Genomic DNA, 25,926 nt, shown 5'->3' on the forward strand with positions numbered 1-25,926 from the left:
AGTAGTGATGAAGGAGACTATTCTCACAGCAGTCGCTGTAGGGACCGTAACTGAAGGAGCGGGAGTAGTGATGAAGGAGACTATAGTAACAGCAGTCGCTGTAGGGACCGTAACTGAAGGAGCGGGAGTAGTGATGAAGGAGACTATAGTAACAGCAGTCGCTGTAGGGACCGTAACTGAAGGAGCGGGAGTAGTGATGAAGGAGGCTATAGTAACAGCAGTCGCTGTAGGGACCGTAACTGAAGGAGCGGGAGTAGTGATGAAGGAGGCTATTCTCACAGCAGTCGCTGTAGGGACCGTAACTGAAGGAGCGGGAGTAGTGATGAAGGAGACTATAGTAACAGCAGTCGCTGTAGGGACCGTAACTGAAGGAGCGGGAGTAGTGATGAAGGAGACTATTCTCACAGCAGTCGCTGTAGGGACCGTAACTGAAGGAGCGGGAGTAGTGATGAAGGAGACTATTCTCACAGCAGTCGCTGTAGGGACCGTAACTGAAGGAGCGGGAGTAGTGATGAAGGAGACTATAGTAACAGCAGTCGCTGTAGGGACCGTAACTGAAGGAGCGGGAGTAGTGATGAAGGAGACTATAGTAACAGCAGTCGCTGTAGGGACCGTAACTGAAGGAGCGGGAGTAGTGATGAAGGAGACTATAGTAACAGCAGTCGCTGTAGGGACCGTAACTGAAGGAGCGGGAGTAGTGATGAAGGAGACTATAGTAACAGCAGTCGCTGTAGGGACCGTAACTGAAGGAGCGGGAGTAGTGATGAAGGAGACTATAGTAACAGCAGTCGCTGTAGGGACCGTAACTGAAGGAGCGGGAGTAGTGATGAAGGAGACTATAGTAACAGCAGTCGCTGTAGGGACCGTAACTGAAGGAGCGGGAGTAGTGATGAAGGAGACTATTCTCACAGCAGTCGCTGTAGGGACCGTAACTGAAGGAGCGGGAGTAGTGATGAAGGAGACTATAGTAACAGCAGTCGCTGTAGGGACCGTAACTGAAGGAGCGGGAGTAGTGATGAAGGAGACTATAGTAACAGCAGTCGCTGTAGGGACCGTAACTGAAGGAGCGGGAGTAGTGATGAAGGAGACTATTCTAACAGCAGTCGCTGTAGGGACCGTAACTGAAGGAGCGGGAGTAGTGATGAAGGAGACTATTCTAACAGCAGTCGCTGTAGGGACCGTAACTGAAGGAGCGGGAGTAGTGATGAAGGAGACTATTCTCACAGCAGTCGCTGTAGGGACCGTAACTGAAGGAGCGGGAGTAGTGATGAAGGAGACTATAGTAACAGCAGTCGCTGTAGGGACCGTAACTGAAGGAGCGGGAGTAGTGATGAAGGAGACTATTAGTAACAGCAGTCGCTGTAGGGACCGTAACTGAAGGAGCGGGAGTAGTGATGAAGGAGACTATAGTAACAGCAGTCGCTGTAGGGACCGTAACTGAAGGAGCGGGAGTAGTGATGAAGGAGACTATTAGTAACAGCAGTCGCTGTAGGGACCGTAACTGAAGGAGCGGGAGTAGTGATGAAGGAGACTATAGTAACAGCAGTCGCTGTAGGGACCGTAACTGAAGGAGCGGGAGTAGTGATGAAGGAGACTATTCTCACAGCAGTCGCTGTAGGGACCGTAACTGAAGGAGCGGGAGTAGTGATGAAGGAGACTATAGTAACAGCAGTCGCTGTAGGGACCGTAACTGAAGGAGCGGGAGTAGTGATGAAGGAGCTATTCTCACAGCAGTCGCTGTAGGGACCGTAACTGAAGGAGCGGGAGTAGTGATGAAGGAGACTATTAGTAACAGCAGTCGCTGTAGGGACCGTAACTGAAGGAGCGGGAGTAGTGATGAAGGAGACTATAGTAACAGCAGTCGCTGTAGGGACCGTAACTGAAGGAGCGGAGTAGTGATGAAGGAGAGTAACAGCAGTAGGTGATGAGTAGTGATGAAGACTATAGTAACAGCAGTCGCTGTAGGGACCGTAACTGAAGGAGCGGGAGTAGTGATGAAGGAGACTATAGTAACAGCAGTCGCTGTAGGGACCGTAACTGAAGGAGCGGGAGTAGTGATGAAAGACTATAGTAACAGCAGTCGCTGTAGGGACCGTAACTGAAGGAGCGGGAGTAGTGATGAAGGAGACTATAGTAACAGCAGTCGCTGTAGGGACCGTAACTGAAGGAGCGGGAGTAGTGATGAAGGAGACTATATTCTCACAGCAGTCGCTGTAGGGACCGTAACTGAAGGAGCGGGAGTAGTGATGAAGGAGACTATAGTAACAGCAGTCGCTGTAGGGACCGTAACTGAAGGAGCGGGAGTAGTGATGAAGGAGACTATTCTCACAGCAGTCGCTGTAGGGACCGTAACTGAAGGAGCGGGAGTAGTGATGAAGGAGACTATAGTAACAGCAGTCGCTGTAGGGACCGTAACTGAAGGAGCGGAGTAGTGATGAAGGAGACTATAGTAACAGCAGTCGCTGTAGGGACCGTAACTGAAGGAGCGGGAGTAGTGATGAAGGAGACTATAGTAACAGCAGTCGCTGTAGGGACCGTAACTGAAGGAGCGGGAGTAGTGATGAAGGAGACTATTCTCACAGCAGTCGCTGTAGGGACCGTAACTGAAGGAGCGGGAGTAGTGATGAAGGAGACTATTCTAACAGCAGTCGCTGTAGGGACCGTAACTGAAGGAGCGGGAGTAGTGATGAAGGAGACTATAGTAACAGCAGTCGCTGTAGGGACCGTAACTGAAGGAGCGGGAGTAGTGATGAAGGAGACTATTCTCACAGCAGTCGCTGTAGGGACCGTAACTGAAGGAGCGGGAGTAGTGATGAAGGAGACTATAGTAACAGCAGTCGCTGTAGGGACCGTAACTGAAGGAGCGGGAGTAGTGATGAAGGAGACTATAGTAACAGCAGTCGCTGTAGGGACCGTAACTGAAGGAGCGGGAGTAGTGATGAAGGAGACTATTCTCACAGCAGTCGCTGTAGGGACCGTAACTGAAGGAGCGGGAGTAGTGATGAAGGAGACTATAGTAACAGCAGTCGCTGTAGGGACCGTAACTGAAGGAGCGGGAGTAGTGATGAAGGAGACTATAGTAACAGCAGTCGCTGTAGGGACCGTAACTGAAGGAGCGGGAGTAGTGATGAAGGAGACTATAGTAACAGCAGTCGCTGTAGGGACCGTAACTGAAGGAGCGGGAGTAGTGATGAAGGAGGCTACTAGTAACAGCAGTCGCTGTAGGGACCGTAACTGAAGGAGCGGGAGTAGTGATGAAGGAGACTATAGTAACAGCAGTCGCTGTAGGGACCGTAACTGAAGGAGCGGGAGTAGTGATGAAGGAGACTATAGTAACAGCAGTCGCTGTAGGGACCGTAACTGAAGGAGCGGGAGTAGTGATGAAGGAGACTATTCTAACAGCAGTCGCTGTAGGGACCGTAACTGAAGGAGCGGGAGTAGTGATGAAGGAGACTATAGTAACAGCAGTCGCTGTAGGGACCGTAACTGAAGGAGCGGGAGTAGTGATGAAGGAGACTATAGTAACAGCAGTCGCTGTAGGGACCGTAACTGAAGGAGCGGGAGTAGTGATGAAGGAGACTATAGTAACAGCAGTCGCTGTAGGGACCGTAACTGAAGGAGCGGGAGTAGTGATGAAGGAGACTATTCTCACAGCAGTCGCTGTAGGGACCGTAACTGAAGGAGCGGGAGTAGTGATGAAGGAGACTACTATAACAGCAGTCGCTGTAGGGACCGTAACTGAAGGAGCGGGAGTAGTGATGAAGGAGACTATAGTAACAGCAGTCGCTGTAGGGACCGTAACTGAAGGAGCGGGAGTAGTGATGAAGGAGACTATAGTAACAGCAGTCGCTGTAGGGACCGTAACTGAAGGAGCGGGAGTAGTGATGAAGGAGACTATAGTAACAGCAGTCGCTGTAGGGACCGTAACTGAAGGAGCGGGAGTAGTGATGAAGGAGACTATTCTAACAGCAGTCGCTGTAGGGACCGTAACTGAAGGAGCGGGAGTAGTGATGAAGGAGACTATTCTAACAGCAGTCGCTGTAGGGACCGTAACTGAAGGAGCGGGAGTAGTGATGAAGGAGGCTATTCTCACAGCAGTCGCTGTAGGGACCGTAACTGAAGGAGCGGGAGTAGTGATGAAGGAGACTATAGTAACAGCAGTCGCTGTAGGGACCGTAACTGAAGGAGCGGGAGTAGTGATGAAGGAGACTATAGTAACAGCAGTCGCTGTAGGGACCGTAACTGAAGGAGCGGGAGTAGTGATGAAGGAGACTATTCTAACAGCAGTCGCTGTAGGGACCGTAACTGAAGGAGCGGGAGTAGTGATGAAGGAGACTATTCTCACAGCAGTCGCTGTAGGGACCGTAACTGAAGGAGCGGGAGTAGTGATGAAGGAGACTATTCTCACAGCAGTCGCTGTAGGGACCGTAACTGAAGGAGCGGGAGTAGTGATGAAGGAGACTATAGTAACAGCAGTCGCTGTAGGGACCGTAACTGAAGGAGCGGGAGTAGTGATGAAGGAGACTATTAGTAACAGCAGTCGCTGTAGGGACCGTAACTGAAGGAGCGGGAGTAGTGATGAAGGAGACTATAGTAACAGCAGTCGCTGTAGGGACCGTAACTGAAGGAGCGGGAGTAGTGATGAAGGAGACTATAGTAACAGCAGTCGCTGTAGGGACCGTAACTGAAGGAGCGGGAGTAGTGATGAAGGAGACTATTCTCACAGCAGTCGCTGTAGGGACCGTAACTGAAGGAGCGGGAGTAGTGATGAAGGAGACTATTCTCACAGCAGTCGCTGTAGGGACCGTAACTGAAGGAGCGGGAGTAGTGATGAAGGAGACTATAGTAACAGCAGTCGCTGTAGGGACCGTAACTGAAGGAGCGGGAGTAGTGATGAAGGAGACTATTCTAACAGCAGTCGCTGTAGGGACCGTAACTGAAGGAGCGGGAGTAGTGATGAAGGAGACTATAGTAACAGCAGTCGCTGTAGGGACCGTAACTGAAGGAGCGGGAGTAGTGATGAAGGAGACTATAGTAACAGCAGTCGCTGTAGGGACCGTAACTGAAGGAGCGGGAGTAGTGATGAAGGAGACTATTCTCACAGCAGTCGCTGTAGGGACCGTAACTGAAGGAGCGGGAGTAGTGATGAAGGAGACTATTCTCACAGCAGTCGCTGTAGGGACCGTAACTGAAGGAGCGGGAGTAGTGATGAAGGAGACTATTCTCACAGCAGTCGCTGTAGGGACCGTAACTGAAGGAGCGGGAGTAGTGATGAAGGAGGCTATTCTCACAGCAGTCGCTGTAGGGACCGTAACTGAAGGAGCGGGAGTAGTGATGAAGGAGACTATTCTCACAGCAGTCGCTGTAGGGACCGTAACTGAAGGAGCGGGAGTAGTGATGAAGGAGACTATAGTAACAGCAGTCGCTGTAGGGACCGTAACTGAAGGAGCGGGAGTAGTGATGAAGGAGACTATTAACAGCAGTCGCTGTAGGGACCGTAACTGAAGGAGCGGGAGTAGTGATGAAGGAGACTATAGTAACAGCAGTCGCTGTAGGGACCGTAACTGAAGGAGCGGGAGTAGTGATGAAGGAGACTATTCTCACAGCAGTCGCTGTAGGGACCGTAACTGAAGGAGCGGGAGTAGTGATGAAGGAGACTATAGTAACAGCAGTCGCTGTAGGGACCGTAACTGAAGGAGCGGGAGTAGTGATGAAGGAGACTATAGTAACAGCAGTCGCTGTAGGGACCGTAACTGAAGGAGCGGGAGTAGTGATGAAGGAGGCTATAGTAACAGCAGTCGCTGTAGGGACCGTAACTGAAGGAGCGGGAGTAGTGATGAAGGAGACTATAGTAACAGCAGTCGCTGTAGGGACCGTAACTGAAGGAGCGGGAGTAGTGATGAAGGAGACTATAGTAACAGCAGTCGCTGTAGGGACCGTAACTGAAGGAGCGGGAGTAGTGATGAAGGAGACTATTCTCACAGCAGTCGCTGTAGGGACCGTAACTGAAGGAGCGGGAGTAGTGATGAAGGAGACTATAGTAACAGCAGTCGCTGTAGGGACCGTAACTGAAGGAGCGGGAGTAGTGATGAAGGAGGCTATAGTAACAGCAGTCGCTGTAGGGACCGTAACTGAAGGAGCGGGAGTAGTGATGAAGGAGACTATAGTAACAGCAGTCGCTGTAGGGACCGTAACTGAAGGAGCGGGAGTAGTGATGAAGGAGTCTATTCTCACAGCAGTCGCTGTAGGGACCGTAACTGAAGGAGCGGGAGTAGTGATGAAGGAGGCTATTCTCACAGCAGTCGCTGTAGGGACCGTAACTGAAGAAGCGGGAGTAGTGATGAAGGAGACTATAGTAACAGCAGTCGCTGTAGGGACCGTAACTGAAGGAGCGGGAGTAGTGATGAAGGAGACTATAGTAACAGCAGTCGCTGTAGGGACCGTAACTGAAGGAGCGGGAGTAGTGATGAAGGAGACTATAGTAACAGCAGTCGCTGTAGGGACCGTAACTGAAGGAGCGGGAGTAGTGATGAAGGAGCTATTCTCACAGCAGTCGCTGTAGGGACCGTAACTGAAGGAGCGGGAGTAGTGATGAAGGAGACTATAGTAACAGCAGTCGCTGTAGGGACCGTAACTGAAGGAGCGGGAGTAGTGATGAAGGAGGCTATTCTCACAGCAGTCGCTGTAGGGACCGTAACTGAAGGAGCGGGAGTAGTGATGAAGGAGACTATAGTAACAGCAGTCGCTGTAGGGACCGTAACTGAAGGAGCGGGAGTAGTGATGAAGGAGGCTATAGTAACAGCAGTCGCTGTAGGGACCGTAACTGAAGGAGCGGGAGTAGTGATGAAGGAGACTATAGTAACAGCAGTCGCTGTAGGGACCGTAACTGAAGGAGCGGTAGTAGTGATGAAGGAGGCTATAGTAACAGTAGTCGCTGTAGGGACCGTAACTGAAGGAGCGGGAGTAGTGATGAAGGAGACTATAGTAACAGCAGTCGCTGTAGGGACCGTAACTGAAGGAGCGGGAGTAGTGATGAAGGAGGCTATTCTCACAGCAGTCGCTGTAGGGACCGTAACTGAAGGAGCGGGAGTAGTGATGAAGGAGACTATTCTCACAGCAGTCGCTGTAGGGACCGTAACTGAAGGAGCGGGAGTAGTGATGAAGGAGACTATTCTCACAGCAGTCGCTGTAGGGACCGTAACTGAAGGAGCGGGAGTAGTGATGAAGGAGACTATTCTCACAGCAGTCGCTGTAGGGACCGTAACTGAAGGAGCGGGAGTAGTGATGAAGGAGACTATAGTAACAGCAGTCGCTGTAGGGACCGTAACTGAAGGAGCGGAAGTAGTGATGAAGGAGACTATAGTAACAGCAGTCGCTGTAGGGACCGTAACTGAAGGAGCGGGAGTAGTGATGAAGGAGACTATTCTCACAGCAGTCGCTGTAGGGACCGTAACTGAAGGAGCGGGAGTAGTGATGAAGGAGACTATTCTCACAGCAGTCGCTGTAGGGACCGTAACTGAAGGAGCGGGAGTAGTGATGAAGGAGGCTATTCTCACAGCAGTCGCTGTAGGGACCGTAACTGAAGGAGCGGGAGTAGTGATGAAGGAGACTATAGTAACAGCAGTCGCTGTAGGGACCGTAACTGAAGGAGCGGGAGTAGTGATGAAGGAGACTATTCTCACAGCAGTCGCTGTAGGGACCGTAACTGAAGGAGCGGGAGTAGTGATGAAGGAGACTATAGTAACAGCAGTCGCTGTAGGGACCGTAACTGAAGGAGCGGGAGTAGTGATGAAGGAGACTATAGTAACAGCAGTCGCTGTAGGGACCGTAACTGAAGGAGCGGGAGTAGTGATGAAGGAGACTATTCTCACAGCAGTCGCTGTAGGGACCGTAACTGAAGGAGCGGGAGTAGTGATGAAGGAGACTATAGTAACAGCAGTCGCTGTAGGGACCGTAACTGAAGGAGCGGTAGTAGTGATGAAGGAGGCTATAGTAACAGCAGTCGCTGTAGGGACCGTAACTGAAGGAGCGGTAGTAGTGATGAAGGAGACTATAGTAACAGCAGTCGCTGTAGGGACCGTAACTGAAGGAGCGGGAGTAGTGATGAAGGAGGCTATTCTCACAGCAGTCGCTGTAGGGACCGTAACTGAAGGAGCGGGAGTAGTGATGAAGGACACTATTCTCACAGCAGTCGCTGTAGGGACCGTAACTGAAGGAGCGGGAGTAGTGATAAAGGAGACTATAGTAACAGCAGTCGCTGTAGGGACCGTAACTGAAGGAGCGGTAGTAGTGATGAAGGAGACTATAGTAACAGCAGTCGCTGTAGGGACCGTAACTGAAGGAGCGGGAGTAGTGATGAAGGAGACTATAGTAACAGCAGTCACTGTAGGGACCGTAACTGAAGGAGCGGGAGTAGTGATGAAGGAGGCTATTCTCACAGCAGTCGCTGTAGGGACCGTAACTGAAGGAGCGGGAGTAGTGATGAAGGAGACTATAGTAACAGCATGGAACTGGACTATAGCGCGAATTAGGAGTAGGAGATGGGGAGCAAAGTGAAAATGGCTTGGGAACACCTCTTGGAACCTGTTGTCGGACGGGGGAAGACTGAGTGAAAGCATGAGGAGGTCTCTTAGGGCCTTCATTTTTGTAGAACCCAGCAGAAAATGATCCTGAAGGCATAGAGTCAGGCAAAGAGAGAATGGGAATCGTCATGTTATCAAACGTTTAATTATGCATAGCTTAGAAAGTATTAATAACGTGCTATGTTTGGTGTTTCTTTTTGTTTTCATGTCTTGTGCTATCACTCTCTTAGGTACCAGAAGGAGGAAATGGAGGAAGCCAAAAGCTCCAGCTGAAATGGCATTATCAGTTGTCCAATGAGAGATGGAAATAAGACTCTGCATAGTTTTATTATAGAACAGAGGCCATAAGTCTTGGAGGTTTAAATTGAATAATCAACTGTGAATGTTAATCATGTTTTATTTTTTGTTCATGTTTAATTTTTTGTTCATTTCTAAGTAATTTCAAAGTTTATGTGATGTTGAACAGTATAGAATTACTATTAAAATTGTAGGGACTGTTGGGTTGTAATTTGAAATACTTGCTACACCAGAAGTTATTGGTTACTGATGAGGTCACTGATGAGGGTGGATGGCTGTGGATTAGTGAGGAATGGGGGCCGAGGTCAGGTCAGGTCACATGAAGAGGCAAGAAAATGTATGTGAACCCTTTGGAATTACCTGGACTTCTGCATAAATTGGTCATAAAATTTGATCTGGTCTTCATCTAAGACACAACAATAGACAAACATAGTCTGCTTAAACTAATAACATACAAACAATTATATTTTTTCATGTCTTTCCTGAACACACTGTGGAAACATTCACAGTGCAGGGTGTAAAAAACCCTTAATAACTGGTTGAACCTCCTTTGGCAGATGTTTGGTGTGAACTGCTCTCTTAAGGTCATGCCACAGCATCTCAATCGGGCTGAGGTAAAGACTGACTGGTCCACTCCAGAAGGTGTATTTTCTTCTGTTGAAGCCATTTTGTTGAGTTTCAATTGACAGACAGATAGCCTAACATTCTCTTGCAAATTGTCTTGATAAACATGGGAATTCATTTTTCTATTGATGATAGCAAGCTGTCCAGGCCCCGAGGCAGCAAAACTGCTCCAAACCATGATGCTCCCTCCACCATACTTTACAGTTGTTTTGAGGTTTTGATGTTGGTGTGTTGTGCCTTTTTTCTCTCCACACACTGTTGTGTGTTCCTTCCTTCCAAACAACTAAACTTTATTTTCATCTGTCCACAGAATATTTTGCCAGTAGCATTGTGGAACTTACAGATGCTCTTTTGCGAACGTCAGACGTGCAGCAATGGTTATTTTGGACAGCAGTGACTTCTTCTGTGGTGTCCTCCCATGAACACCATTCTTGTTTAGTGTTTTACGTATCGTAGACTCGTCAACAGAGATGTTAGCATGTTCCAGAGATTTCTGTAAGTCTTTAGCTGACACTAGGATTCATCTTAACCTCATTGAGCTTTCTGCACTGTGCTCTTGCAGTCATCTTTGCAGGACTGCCACTCCTAGGGAATTTGTCTTACAGTGGATTGATGAACATCAGGCTTTTAGAGATACTTTTCTAACCCTTTCCAGCTTTATGCAAGTCAACAGCTCTTAATCTTGGGTCTTCTGAGATCTCTTTTGTTTGAGGCATGGTTCACATCAGGCAATGCTTCTTATGAATAGCAAACTCAAATTTTGTGAGTGTTTTTTATAGGGCAGGGCAGCTGTAACCAACATCTCCAGTCTCATCTCAATGATTGTACTCCAGGTTAGCTGACTCCTGACTCCAATTAGCTTTTGGAGAAGTCATTAGCCTAGGGGTTCACCTACTTTTTCTTGCCACTGTATATGGTGGGGTCAATGGAAATTGGATAAGAGCCAGGGGCTTGGAATGTTACTAAGTGAGGGAAAAGGCATTCACGTGGTTGCGGTCACTGATGAGGGTGGATAGCTGTGGATTAGTGAGGAATGGGGGCCGAGGTCAGGTCAGGTCACATGAAGAGAGAAGGAACAGTTTATTACCCACATCACTTCATTTCCTGCCAAGCAACAAAGATGTAATGTTTAGAGAAAAGGATGAGACTCCGCCTAAAGGCTGGTGGAAACATGTCTTTGGCTTTTCAGATGTTTGACCCAGTGGGTGAATAAATGTAGTTTGAGCTTTAACTCTGTCTTTTACTCTGTCTTTTATTCTGTCTTTTACTCTGTCTTTTACTCTGTTTATTTAGAACGTAACACCGGCAAGTTATTACATTTTCTCTCACCCATCCCCGTCTCTCTCTCTCCACTCTCATTTTTTCCTACTTCTCTTCTCCCCCCTCCCCTTCTTCTCTCTCTTTCAGAGCCGAGGCAGTTTTAGTGGGAGGTGACGTCCCCTTGGTATGAATATCTATGCAAGGCCAGCGATAAGAATATTGACCCAATAAAGAAGTCAGTATGTAGATTCCTTCCCACCTATCACCCTGCCTGGGTTATGATAATGGTCCACAGTCAGATCACTTCCCAGGAACATATTTTGATTCCATTAAGCTGCTCTTCTAGTAGTCCACCACCCTCCTCCCACCACAACCCCACCTCCCCTGAATTCATGGTTTACCACTCCCACACACCCTATCAATCACTGACAACACACACACGTATGAACACAAGTGCACACACACACGCACGCACGCACACACACACACACACACGCACGCACGCACGCACGAACACACACATGAACACACACATGTACACACACACACACACACACACACACAACCATAGCCATGTGTTATAGTGGTGTAGTGTACCACCATAGCTGTGTGGTATAGTGGTGTAGTGTACTACCATAGCTGTGTGTTATAGTGGTGTAGTGTACTACCATAGCTGTGTGTTATAGTGGTGTAGTGTACTACCATAGCTGTGTGTTAGTGGTGTAGTGTACTACCATAGCTGTGTGTTATAGTGGTGTAGTGTACTACCATAGCTGTGTGTTATAGTGGTGTAGTGTACTACCATAGCTGTGTGTTATAGTGGTGTAGTGTACTACCATAGCTGTGTGTTAGTGGTGTAGTGTACTACCATAGCTGTGTGTTATAGTGGTGTAGTGTACTACCATAGCTGTGTGGTGTAGTGTACTACCATAGCTGTGTGTTATAGTGGTGTAGTGTACTACCATAGCTGTGTGTTAGTGGTGTAGTGTACTACCATAGCTGTGTGGTGTAGTGTACTACCATAGCTGTGTGTTATAGTGGTGTAGTGTACTACCATAGCTGTGTGTTATAGTGGTGTAGTGTACTACCATAGCTGTGTGTTATAGTGGTGTACTACCATAGCTGTGTGTTATAGTGGTGTAGTGTACTACCATAGCTGTGTGGTGTAGTGTACTACCATAGCTGTGTGTTATAGTGGTGTAGTGTACTACCATAGCTGTGTGTTAGTGGTGTAGTGTACTACCATAGCTGTGTGGTGTAGTGTACTACCATAGCTGTGTGTTATAGTGGTGTAGTGTACTACCATAGCTGTGTGTTATAGTGGTGTAGTGTACTACCATGGCTGTGTGGTGTGTTACTACCATGGCTGTGTGTTATAGTGGTGTAGTGTACTACCATAGCTGTGTGTTATAGTGGTGTAGTGTACTACCATAGCTGTGTGTTATAGTGGTGTAGTGTACTACCATAGCTGTGTGGTATAGTGGTGTAGTGTACTACCATAGCTGTGTGGTATAGTGGTGTAGTGTACTACCATAGCTGTGTGTTATAGTGGTGTAGTGTACAATTATACCTGCGTGAAGCCAGATCTGAGCCAGAGTCATCCAGGGGTGTAGGGGTCCTTGTTTGGGGGCGCTGCTCTGCATGGAGGAGGCCACCTCTGACAGGGCCTGTTCCACCCGCGACGCCGCCATGGATGTGGCGTGGACTGAGCCTGCACACAGATACAAAGAGAGACAGTGAGAAAGAGAGAGAGAGAGAGAGAGACAGCGAGACAGAGACAGCGAGAGAGAGAGAGAGAGAGAGAGAGAGAGAGAGAGAGAGAGAGAGAGTATAGAGGTAGAGAGAGAGAGGAGAGAGGAGAGAGGTAGAAAGAGTAGAGGTAGAGAGTAGAGAGTAGAGAGAGTAGAGAGAGAGTAGAGAGAGTAGAGAGAGAGTAGAGATAGAGAGAGAGAGTAGAGAGAGAGTTAGAGAGAGTAGATAGAGAGGTAAAGAGTAGAGGTAGAGAGAGAGTAGAGAGGGAGAGAGTAAAGAGAGAGTAGAGAGGTAGAGAGAGAGAGAGAGAGAGAGAGAGAGAGAGAAAGGGACATGGGAGGAGAGGGGGTCAGCAAGGCAGCACCTCCTCATGGTAAAGGATGCAACTGCAGGCTAATGTTTCTCCACTTTAAGGACATAAGCTGCACAGAATTTCACAAAATGCTTCATATTATATAGGCTATACTTAGTCAGCTACACTAAGTCAGTACCTATTAACTGTCCTTGCAAAAAACTATTATTCATGCAAATCACTGATTCACATATATATGTATAGATGTACAATAACCTGGCTGTAGCTGTAGAAAGTAGGCTAACTGCTTTACATTTGAGACTGGAGTTGGTTCGTTGGAGATACTATTTGGAGTGGAAACTACTTTCCCCCACTCTAAAAAGCAAGAGGGCTTTCATTATAGGCCTCAAAGAGCTTTAGATTAAAGGCCAAATGCTTCCTATCTTCACATCCTGTCAAGAAGATTTGGTGAAAGGTGCAGGGCAAAGAAAATGCCTGAGATTAATTTAGGGTGGGGAGAAAATACCCCTGGCTATAGAGAGATGTTTTTGATAAAGTCTTGTGAGTTGAGAGTAGAGATTTGACTTGCGTTTAAACTGAAATGGTGCTAAGAGGATTTAGTGAAATGGGAAGAGAGGGGACAGCCTCTGGTGAGGCACACAAGGCCACTTCAAACACACGCTCGCTCGCTCGCACGGACATGTCCCGTTAAAACATAACAGGCCTGCAGCAGAGGCAGGCTGGGACGTGCAGACAAACTTTCTGCGTAAGTGATTCTATTAAGCTATAGAACCTTTAACAACCAGTAACATCCATAAAACACCTCTAGTGTCCATATGAACCCATTAACAACCTACTCTCCTCAACACACTTCACTCACCTTTACGAACTGACTGGCTGCCCATCAAACTAAACACTGATCCTGAAATCCCCTTTACGTTACACTATAGACTGGTGTTATACTCTACACATGCTCTACATCACTGAAACACACCAGCCATCGATGCTGAACATCATCTGAACACTGTAAAGGCTCCTCTTATTACCTCAACACACTAGTAATGAACACAATCTAAACCAGAAAAATATCATCTAATCTAGATGTTAGAACAATTTTTACAAACACAGTAGCTACTCTACGCACTCTCTCTCCTACCTCTACACATTCTCCTCCTTCAATCTATCTCTCTGAACACCCACACCACTGCACACAGGATTACAGGCAGGCAGGTTATCAGAAATAGAACTCTTTGCTTTCTCTCTGGCTCCCTGGTTATTGACTGAAGCGATGAGCAAGGCACACAGTGTGCTTCTAAAAACCAACCCTGCCTGCGTCCCAAATGGCTTCCTAATGTCTATATAGTGTGCACTATATAGACAATAGGAAGCCATTTGGGACCCCTGAGATCGACCCTCTTCCCTCCCAAACAGCAGCAGTAACCCGCCTCAGCTCCAGCTCCCACATTTAGCACAGCTGCAGACTGTGCTAAATGAGACACTCTGCTCTGTTCAAAAGTACTGACCCATATAGGGAATAGGCTGCCATTTGGGATGCAGACAGCGTCAACCATACTGAGTGTAATGTCGTGGCCTAAAGAGATTTCTCTGTTCTAGCCATTCTATTTCTATGACCACAACAATATGATATGGTTGAGGAAGGTTTATCACAGAAGGAAGGAACACCCGGATGAGTGCCAGGATCGATGTTTTAAAAGGTCCTTGAATAGATAGAGAAAGAGCACCAGGAGCTGTACTATCAAGACAGACGGCTGTATCACCAAGCAGGCTGTAGATACTGTTATCCAGTTATATCGATAAATGGCACACACGTCAGGTGAATGAGTCCAACTAAGCCTGGATTAAACTGGTATACTCTTTACCTGGATGAGTGAAAATTGTGATCCATGCAGTTAGGAAAAAATAGCACAAACTCTCTCCCGCGCACACACACACAGCGGCCTAAAATGTTCATGCAGGGTACAAAGTGCAAGGCATTGATGGAGAGCGATGTGGAGGGTGGGGCTTCAGTTCACAGCAGCACAGAAAGAATCTTCACATTCTTAAAGAAACGGTATTCATTTCACCGGGGCTTGAGAGCACAGAGCGGCAGCAGGAATGGGGAAGATGCATAAAGATGGCGACCTCCATGCACTTGTATACCAAGTTTGCTGTATAGTACATTGCTCTGTTGCTCTTTGTGTTTAATCGTCATTAGCACATGATCCCAATTGAAGCTCCAAGACGTAGGTAATCTGACCAAATAAAAAAGTAGACTGTGTTAATTTATTGGCGCATTCAACCATGTCGTGCGCCATAGTTTAAAAACTCCATGGATTGTGGTAAAACAATTCCATCATATCTGAATTCAAACATCTTTATGTACCTCCTCCACTACAAGAGGCAGTGCTCATCCACTCTTTTTGTTTTGTTTCTAGTGAAGTCCAAGAGCATGTCAGAGAACACCGGGCTGGCCGCATGAAAAGAAAGTGGCCAATGTGCGTTTGCTGTCAGAGAAGCTCAAAGGAAAACTGTTAATAATCTGTGAAAGCCAAGATGCCCAGCAGCAAAACTGACTGGTCTCCACAATATAACAGCCAGGCGTCAGCAGTCATGGACAACATAGTCCTTTTGACTGACAGGCTCCATCTGACAGCCCGATAACTAAACCACAAAGAAAATGAGAAAAAAAAAGGAAAAACAGCTGGCCCGACTGGGACTGGTCTGACTAATGAGCTCTGCATTGTATGGTCAGGTGGAGGGAGCGTCTACGATAAGGCTGCGTATCTGGTGAACAGAATAGAGCATCTAGCCGGGGGAAACGATACTGACTCTTTAATTATGGAGCTGCCTACTCCATAGCTGGCCCACGAGTCAGGGAGCTCAGTGAGCTAATTGTTGAGGTGTAGCACAAAGGGTCTGAGGGGGGAAAAAAAAGAAAGAAAAAAACGAAGCAAAAGGTGAACTAGCGAGTAGCGAACAGGACAGCCTTCGGAACAGTACACACATGGTGGGTGACTGACTGACTTTAGGAGCACAGACAGACAGAGAGACAGGCAGGTGGTTGGTGGTGGTGGCAGATGGATATATTATTTATTTTATTTATCTGTTATTTTACCAGGTAAGTTGACTGAGAACACTTTCTCATTTACAGTAACGACCTGGGGAATAGTTACAGGGGAGAGGATGAATGAGCCAATTGTAAACTGGGGATGATTAGGTGGCCGTGATGGTTTGACGGCCAGATTGGGAATTTAGCCAGGACACTGGGGTTAACACCCCTACTCTTAAGATAAGTGCCATGGGATCTATAATGACCTCAGAGAGTCAGGACACCTGTTTAACGTCCCATCCGAAAGACGGCAACTTACACAGGGCAGTGTCCCCAATCACTGCCCTGGGGCACTGGGATATTATTTTGACCTGCACAGATTCTGACTGTGGAGGAGAGATCAGGCCAAGGCCAGAAGTCCAGCGTCTTAGTGGGCAAAGAGAGAGGGAGCGGAGGGAGAAAAGAGCTACTTACAAACTGAGAACATGGAGTAAAAACCATGATACTGACGAGTTAGCATCTGGAGGGCTGCCTTTAAAATAACAAAACAAAAACAAACAAACAAAGAAGGAGGATTTCTGAAAAGAGAAAATAAATTAAAGAGGAGTAATTAAAGAGATACAGCCAGGAGAAAACTTTAAAATCCTTTTTACTCAACAACAAAACTATAGCAGACTTTGGAGTCAAACATTTTAAAGGTCATTTTTAACTTCAGGGAACACAACACTTTTATTCATGTTATTTATGCTATTGTTACTAACTGCTAATGAAATTAGGAAATTTGAACCACATAAATACACTATCATTGCGCAAATCCAATCCATCCTAAACTGTGCTTCACCACTGCAGGTTTCTGTGGTTGCCATATTGCCATCCTTGACAAAGGTTGAAGCTGCAAGCTTTTCCTTATTTAAAGATCAAGCACATTATTATGGCAAACACAAAAACCTTGGGCCTCTAGTGCATGTGTAAATACACAATGGTTATTTGAAGTGCCCCAATCTAACCCTTTATCTAGCAGTAAACCATAAAATGGTACAACAGAAGGCAGAGGGGGGAGAGATTGTGGAACACCAAAGGACAAATGAATTACTAGAAAGAGAAAGCCAGGGGACAAAGAGAGGTAGATAAAGGAGAGAATAGGTAGTAGAGTGGCGTGTGTGTGGAGAGGGAGCATGCTTGAGCAAACGTGGGTGGGTTCAACCTTTAGACAAACCTGTAGTACAAGTGCCTGACTGGAAATTCCTCACACGTTGTATACTGTACTAACTCTGTTTACCGCAAACAACCTCCATGCCAACTGAACTGACATCTTATTTGTCTGACGTTGTCGTTATATTCTTTTGTCCTCAGTGACGGATACGATTATAGAAAATAACCCATCTGTCTTAAGACCCAGTCGGTCAGATAGATCGATACGGTGCCCTGAGTTCACCTCTCTTTCTTTCATTGTTCTCTCTTTCCTTCTCATATCCTCAGTGGCTGCTGACTCACTGTCTAAACCGGACAGGACTGCCAATCAGGCAGAATAGGGACTTAACGTTACCCTTTCAATGGGATGGTGACAGGCTGACAGAATCCTGTTAGGCTTGCAGGACAGGACACTCTGGCCTGACTCATACTGATAGGCCAACCTGATTCATACTGTTAGGCCTACCTGATTCATAGAGTTAGGCTGACCTGAATCATACTGTTAGGCCGACCTGAATCATTCTGTTAGGCCGACCTGAATCATTCTGTTAGGCCGACCTGAATCATTCTGTTAGGCCGACCTGAATCATTCTGTTAGGCCGACCTGAATAGTACTGTGCTGCCTGGGTATTGTTTTCACCTTGTCCTTTCCAGCATGGTTTTCATCACTGTTAAGGAACTATACACTGAGTGTACAACACATTAGGAAAACCTGCTCTTTCCATGACATAGACTGACCAGGTGAATCCAGGTGATCCTTTATTGATGGCACCTTTTAAATCCACTTCCAATCAGTAAGACGTGGATTGTGTGTGTGTGCCAGTCAGAGGGTGGGCAAGACAAAATATTTAAGTGCCTTTGAACAAGGTATGGTAGTAGGTGCCAGGCACACCGGTTTGAGTGAGTCAAGAGCTGCAACGCTGCTGGGTTTTTCCCACTCAACAGTTTCCTGTGTGTATCAAGAATGGTCCACCACCAAAAAGAAATCCAGCTAACATAACAACTGTGGGAAGCATTGGAGTCAACATGGGCCAGCATCCCTGTGGAACGCTTTCGACACCTTGTAGAGTCTCTGCCCTGAAGAATTGAGGCTTTTCTGAGGGCCAAAGGGGGTGCAACTCAATATTAGGAAGGTGTTCCTAATGTTTTGTACACTCAGTGTACATAATACAACACACACCATAGCCTAGACCACTACAACACAACAGCTACTGTGTATCTACGGGTTGATCTAATAAGCAGTGGAGCACAGACCCAGGTTACGTCACAAATGGCACCCTATCACCTATATAGTGCACTATGCCAGGGTCAATTGGAGTGCACTATATAGGGAATATGGTGCCATTTTGCACACTCAGCAAGGATTGCTGTGATTGGGCTGTGAGTCACGCACACCAAACCATGCCATTGGACGCACATGGTGGTGGGCGGTGCAGAGGTGCATTACTATTGTTGGACTGTCGTTGAAGGCTGTGGTCACAGAAAGCATGATAGCCGCCAGCCGGCTTCGGAGGATGCAGAGGGAGGTCGGCCTTGGGATGTGGAGGAGTGGAGGAGGGAGGGGCCGGTGTGAAAGAGAGCGGAAGACCCCGAGAGCGAGAAGGAGCCAATGCCAGAGATTAGAAACAACAGAAAAGTAAACAATGACACAGATCTATAGAAAACACAGAACTGTAGTCGTTCCCTTAGCAACGTCTCACAGAAAGAAGAAAAAAATGGCAAAGCTAACTTAGAGAAACCTTTCAGTTGATCAGTGACATAATATAATACTGTATGGGGTAACACATATATAAAAGCCTTTATTGTGGTAGGAAAGAAAAACTGTTGGACATTGAACACTGCAGTAAAAAATACCTTCATTATGACAAAATGAAAGTCTAAAACGAAAGCTCATACTTTGACAGGATACAGGGTGGGTCTTAGCACTGCTGACAGGAACGGAAGGGGAAATACAGTACCAGTCAAAAGTTTGGACACACCTACTCATTAAAGAGTTTTTCTTTCTTTTTACTATTTTCTACATTGTAGAATAATAGTGAAGACATCAAAAATATGAAATAACACACATGGAATCATGCATTAACCAAAAAAGTGTTAAACAAATCAAAATATATTGATATTTAAGATTCTTCAAAGTAGCCACCGTTTGCCTTGATGACAGCTTTTCACACTCTTGCCATTCTTAAGCTTATTACTCTAAAATGTTGTGCACAAATGTCTTAACATCCCTGTTAGTGAGCATTTCTCCTTGTCAAGATAATCCATCCACCTGACAGGTGTGGCATTACAAGAAGCTGATTAAACCGCATCATCATTACACAGGTGCACCTTGTGCTGGTGACAACAAAAGGCCACTCTAAAATGTGCAGTTTTGTCACACAATACAATGCCACAGACATCTCAAGTTTTGAGGGAGTGTGCAATTGCATGCTGACTGCAGGAATGTCCACTAGAGTGGTTGCCAGGGAATTTTCTGTTAATTTCTCTACCATAATGTTGTTTAGAGAATTTGGCAGTACATCCAACCAGCCTCACAACCGCAGACCACGTGTAACCACACCAGCCCAAGACCCCCACATCCGGACCAACCACCCAAGGAACCACCCACCCAAGGGCCCACCCACCCATGGCTGCGCCCCTGCCCAGTCATGAGAAATCCATAGATTAGGGACTAATTTAATTTATTTCAGTTGGCTGATTTCCATGTATGATCTGTAACTCAGTAAAACCATTAAAATTGTTGCATGTTGGGTTTTTATTTTTGTTCAGTATATGTATGTATGTATGCCTAGAATGTTATTCCTTGGCTGAATCGCCAATCAATGACTTCGCTAGCTTTGATCGCTAAGTGGCAGAGTGGTTGGTTCGAGATTCAGCCCTTAACAGCAACGACTAGTTTCCTCATCACTCCAGTTTGGCCATGAACCCTGTAGCCATCGTGACAGAGAAAGACCAGTATGATACTGTGTTGAGAGAGATACAGGTGTAGCTGAAGATACAGTAGTCATGAGACAGGACAGGACACACTGTGACTATAGGGGCTTGGACATGGTACTGAGGCTTTATAATTCAACCTGTATGTATATCCCTTTTTCTAGGATAGCCACCATGGTAAATGGCCTGGGGTAAGATAGTTTTTTAAGTCTTACCTGCATGTATATCATTGTAAGGTACTGGTACAAAGCTATGCTTGTGAGGTACTGGTAGTGAGGTGACACCTACCTGTCTCTGGGTCACTGAAGTCAGGCAGCGTCATGGCATTTAGTGTCCATCTGTCTGCTATGGCTCTGTCCGACAGGCTGCTGCCTCGACCCGAATCACTAAGACACACAGACAGACAGAATTGATGTTAAACACCAACTAGATGGCTAAGCTTCCTAAAACCCCCTCTCTGCCCATCTATCCTCTTAGAATGACAGTTGCTCAGACTAAAAACTGTGTTTTTGTGTCTAAGGTAGAGCCACGCTTACTGCATGGTATGGGTGATGAAACCGAGAGCAGTGCTCCAAGCTTAGGAGGTGGGTTAGGCACACCACCACACAAAACACATGGTGCATTCGGAAAGTAATCAGACCCCTTGACTGTTTCCACATTTTGTTACGTTACAGCCTTATTCTGAAATTGATTAAATAGTTTCCCCCTCCCCTCATCGATCTACACATAATACCCCATAATCCAAAAACAGTTTTTTTTAGAAATTACATTAATCACATTTACATTAGTATTCAGTCCCTTTACTCAACACTTTGTTGAAGGACCTTTGGCAGTGATTACAGCATCGAGTCTTCTTGGGTTTGACGCTACAAGCCTGGCACACCTGTATTTGACGAGTTTCTCCCATTCTTCTCTGCAGATCCTCACAAGCTCTGTCAGGTTGGATGGGGAGTGTCGCTACACAGTTATTTTCAGGTCTCTCCAGAGATGCTGGGCCACTCAAGGACATTCAGAGACTTGTCCTGAAGCCACTCCTGAGTTGTCTTGGCTGTGTGCTTAGGGTCGTTGTCCTGTTGGAAGGTGAACCTTTGCCCCAGTCTGAGTGCTCTGGAGCAGGTTTTCATCAAAGAGCTCTCTGTACTTTTCTCCGTTCATCTTTGCCTCGATCCTGACTAGTCTCTCAGTCCCTGCTTCTGAAAACAAACCATTCCCACAGTATGATGCTGCCGCCACCATGCTTCCCCGTAGGGATGGTGCCAGGTTTCCTCCAGACGGGACGCTTGGTATACAGGCCAAAGAGTTCAATCTTAGTTTCATCAGACCTGAGAATTTTGTTTCTCGGAGTCAGAGTCCTTTCGATGTCTTTTGGCAAACTCTAAGCGGGCTGTCATGTGCCTTTTACTGAGATGTGGCTTCCGTCTGACTACTCTACCATAAAGGCCTGATTTGTGGTTCCGCAGAGATGGTTGTCCTTCTTGGAAGGTTCTCCCATCTCTACAGAGGAACTCTGAAGCTCTGTCAGAGTGACCATTAGGTTCTTGGTCACCTCCCTGACTAAGGCCCTTCTCCAACGATTGCTCAGTTTTTCGGGGCGGCCAGATCTAGGAAGAGTCTTGGTCTTCTTCAAATTAAGAATGATGGAGGCCACTGTGATCTTGGGAAACTTCAACGCTGCAGAAATGTTTTGGTACCCTTCCCCAGATCTGTGCCTCGACACAATCCTGTCTCGGAGCTCTACGGACAATTCCTTCGACCTCATGGCTTGGTTTTTGCTCTGACATGCACTATCAAATGTGGGACCTTATATAGACAGGTGTGTGCCTTTCCAAATCATGTCCAATCAATTGAATTCACCATTTACCATTTCCAATCATTTACCATGACCAATCAAGTTGCAGAAACATCTCAAGGATAATCAATGGAAACAGGATGCACCTGAGCTCAATTTCGAGTGTCATAGCAAAGGGTCTGAATACTTATGTAAATAAGGTATTTCTGTTTTTTTATTTTTTTTATACATTTTCAAAAATGTCTAAAATGTGTTTTCGCTTTGTCAATATGGGGTATTGTGTGTAGATTGATAGTCACAGAGATGGAGAGATCTCCTAGAGAGATCCCCTAGTCCCCTAGAAACATTATGATGCATTGGTCTGGTGCACTGTGTGGATTATTGGATCCAGGCAGGACCTACTGCGTCTTTCTCCTCAAATCAGTCATATCCAGGAAATCAGAGCCATGAGAGAAACAAGATTATAGAGTTCAGTTATTTTCTGTTGTTTGATCTGGCCGGTATATTTGCACAGACGGGAAGGTGCTACTGAGGCAGTATCGCTCATAACACGAGACACATAAACCGCCATAAAACAGAGCTCCGGACCAACTTTAACACGCCAATGCTTCATCTGCCGGAATAGGTTTTGTCTGAAGTAAATGCTATCTCACATTCTATAATGAGCTGCTCCTGCATCCTGTATACATTGCAGACAGATTATGCAGTATAGGAATAAGGCTACAGTAGCCCTGGACCTGGTCTAGTCTCATGCTGTGCGTGTGTGTGTTGGTGCTGTGGCTGTTGGTCTCAGTGGAATAACATTCTCCAGTTTAACAAGAGGCTGACATGATGTGAGGGACTGATCTGTCCCCACTCTGACTCTCTCCCCGCAGCATTGTTGCTATTAGCTGCAGACAGGCTACATTCCAAATGGCACTCTATCCATTTTGTATGACAGAAGCCCATAGGGGTGTGTAGTGCATTAAATAGGGAATAGGGTGCCATTTGGGATGCATACAGGGAGCCACTGGAGGAACCAGGGTTATGTCTAGATGTGATTCAGCAACAGTAAGGAAGTGATGTAATACTTATGTCATTTAGCTCAATCAATCAATCAATCAATGCAAGTGTATTTATAAAGACCTTTTTACATCAACAGTAATCACAAAGTTATTTACAGTCTTGTTTTGAGAATGGCACAAATATTAATTTCCACAAAGTTAGCTGCTTCTGTGTCTTTAGATATTTTTGTCAGATGTTACTATGGAATACTGAAGTATAATTACAAGCATTTCATAAGTGTCAAAGGATTATATTGACAATTACATGAAGTTGATGCAAAGAGTCAATATTTGCAGTGTTGACCCTTCTTTTTCAAGACCTCTGCAAACCACCCTGGCATGCTGTCAATTAACTTCTGGGCCACATGCTGACTGATGGCAGCCCATTCTTGATTAATCAATGCTTGGAGTTTGTCAGAATTTGCGGGTTTTGGTTGTCCACCCGCCTCTTGAGTTCTCAATGGGATTAAGGTTTGGGGAGTTTCCTGGCCATGGACCCAAAATATTGATGTTTTGTTCCCCTAGCCACTTAGTTATCACTTTTGCCTTATGGCAAGGTGCTCCATCATGCTGGAAAAGGCATTGTTCGTCACCAAACTGTTCCTGGATGGTTGGGAGAAGTTGCTCTCGGAGGATGTGTTGGTACCATTCTTTATTCATGGCTGTGTTCTTAGGAAAAATTGTGAGTGAGTCCACTCCCTTGGCTGAGAAGCAACCCCACACATGAATGATCTCAGGATGCTTTACTGTTGGCATGACACAGGACTAATGGTAGTGCTCACCTTGTCTTCTCCGGACAAGCTTTTTTCCAGATGCCCCAAACAATCGGAAAGGGGATTCATCAGAGAAAATGACTTTACCCCAGTCCTCAGCAGTCCAATCCCTGTACCTTTTGCAGAATATCAGTATGTCCCTCATGTTTTTCCTGGAGAGAACTGGCTTCTTTGCTACCCTTCTTGACACCAGGCCATCCTCCAAAAGTCTTTGCCTCACTGTGCGTGCAGATGCACTCACACCTGCCTGCTGCCATTCCTGAGCAAGCTCTGTACTGGTGGTGCCCCGATCCCGCAGCTGAATCAACTTCAGGAGACGGTCCTGGCGCTTGCTGGACTTTCTTGGGCGCCCTGAAGCCTTCTTCACAACAATTGAACCGCTCTCCTTGAAGTTCTTGATGATCTGATAAATGGTTGATTTAGGTGCAATCTTACTGGCAGCAATATCCTTGCCTGTGAAGCCCTTTTTGTGCAAAGCAATGATGACGGCACGTGTTTCCTTGCAGGTAACCATGGTTGACAGAGGAAGAACAATGATTCCAAGCACCACCCTCCTTTTGGAGCTTCCAGTCTGTTATTTGAACTCAATCAGCATGACAGAGTGATCTCCAGCATTGTCCTCGTCAACACTCACACCTATGTTAACGAGAGAATCATTGACATGATGTCAGCTGGTCCTTTTGTGGCAGGGATGAAATGCAGTGGAAATGTTTTGGCGGGGGGGTTCAGTTCATTTGCATGGCAAAGATAGACTTTGCAATTAATTGTAATTCATCTGGGATTCTCTGCCTCTAACCCTATTACAGGGGCTGAGTCACTGGCTTACTGGGGCTCTCTCATGCCGTCCCTGGAGGGGGTGCGTCACCTCCCCCTTGGGTTGTGCCGTGGCGGAGATCTTTGTGGGCTATACTCAGCCTTGTCTCAGGATGGTAAGTTGGTGGTTGAAGATATCCCTCTTGTGGTGTGGGGGCTGTGCTTTGGCAAAGTGGGTGGGGTTATATCCTTCCTGTTTGGCCCTGTCCGGGGGTGTCCTCGGATGGGGCCACAGTGTCTCCTGACCCCTCCTGTCTCAGCCTCCAGTATTTATGCTGCAGTAGTTTATGTGTCGGGGGGCTGGGGTCAGTTTGTTATATGTGGAGTACTTCTTCTGTCCTATTCGGTGTCCTGTGTGAATCTAAGTGTGCGTTCTCTAATTCTCTCCTTCTCTCTTTCTTTCTCTCTCTCGGAGGACCTGAGCCCTAGGACCATGCCCCAGGACTACCTGACATGATGACTTCTTGCTGTCCCCAGTCCACCTGGCCATGCTGCTGTTCCAGTTTCAACTGACCTGAGCCCTAGGACCATGCCCCAGGACTACCTGACATGATGACTCCTTGCTGTCCCCAGTCCACCTGGCCATGCTGCTGCTCCAGTTTCAACTTCCACCTGACTGTGCTGCTGCTCCAGTTTCAACTGTTCTGCCTTATTATTATTCGACCATGCTGGTCATTTATGAACATTTGAACATCTTGGCCATGTTCTGTTATAATCTCCACCCGGCACAGCCAGAAGAGGACTGGCCACCCCACATAGCCTGGTTCCTCTCTAGGTTTCTTCCTAGGTTTTGGCCTTTCTATGGAGTTTTTCCTAGCCACCGTGCTTCTACACCTGCATTGCTTGCTGTTTGGGGTTTTAGGCTGGGTTTCTGTACAGCACTTTGAGATATCAGCTGATGTACGAAGGGCTATATAAATACATTTGATTTGATTTGATTTGATTATGGGGCGGCAGGGTAGCCTAGTGGTTAGAGAGTTGGACTAGTAACCGGAAGGTTGCAAGTTCAAACCCCCGAGCTGACATGGTACAAATCTGTCGTTCTGCCCCTGAACAGGCAGTTTACCCACTGTTCCTAGGTCGTTATTGAAAATAAGAATTTGTTCTTAACTGAGTTGCCTACTTAAATAAAGGTAAAATAAAAATAATACAATGCTGTGGGGATGTTTTTAATCAACTGGTCAGAATTGAAGGAATGATGGATAGCGCTAAATACAGGGAAATTCTTGAGGGAAACCTGTTTCAGTCTTCCAAAGATTTGAGACTGGGACAGAGGTTCACCTTCCAGCAGGACAATGACTCATTAGCATACTACTAATGCAACAATAGAGTTGTTTAAGCGGAAACATTTAAATGTCTTGGAATGGCCTAGTCAAAGCCCAGACCTTAATCCAATTGAGAACCTGTGTTATGACTTAAAGATTGCTTTACACAAGCAGAACCCACCCAACTTGAAGGAGCTGGAGCAGTTTTGCCTTGAAGAATTTGTCTTATTTCTTGTTTGTTTCACAATAAAAAAAGATTTAC

The 25,926-nt window shown here is 46.5% G+C and overlaps 1 pseudogene; it reads right to left on the reverse strand.

Moving 5' to 3' along the window:
• Positions 1–25,926, reverse strand: part of LOC115138656 (tetratricopeptide repeat protein 7B-like) — a 159,788-nt pseudogene that overhangs the window by 58,821 nt on the left and 75,041 nt on the right.

Source organism: Oncorhynchus nerka, linkage group LG12 (assembly GCF_034236695.1).
Source record: "Oncorhynchus nerka isolate Pitt River linkage group LG12, Oner_Uvic_2.0, whole genome shotgun sequence".
NCBI lineage: Eukaryota > Metazoa > Chordata > Actinopteri > Salmoniformes > Salmonidae > Oncorhynchus > Oncorhynchus nerka.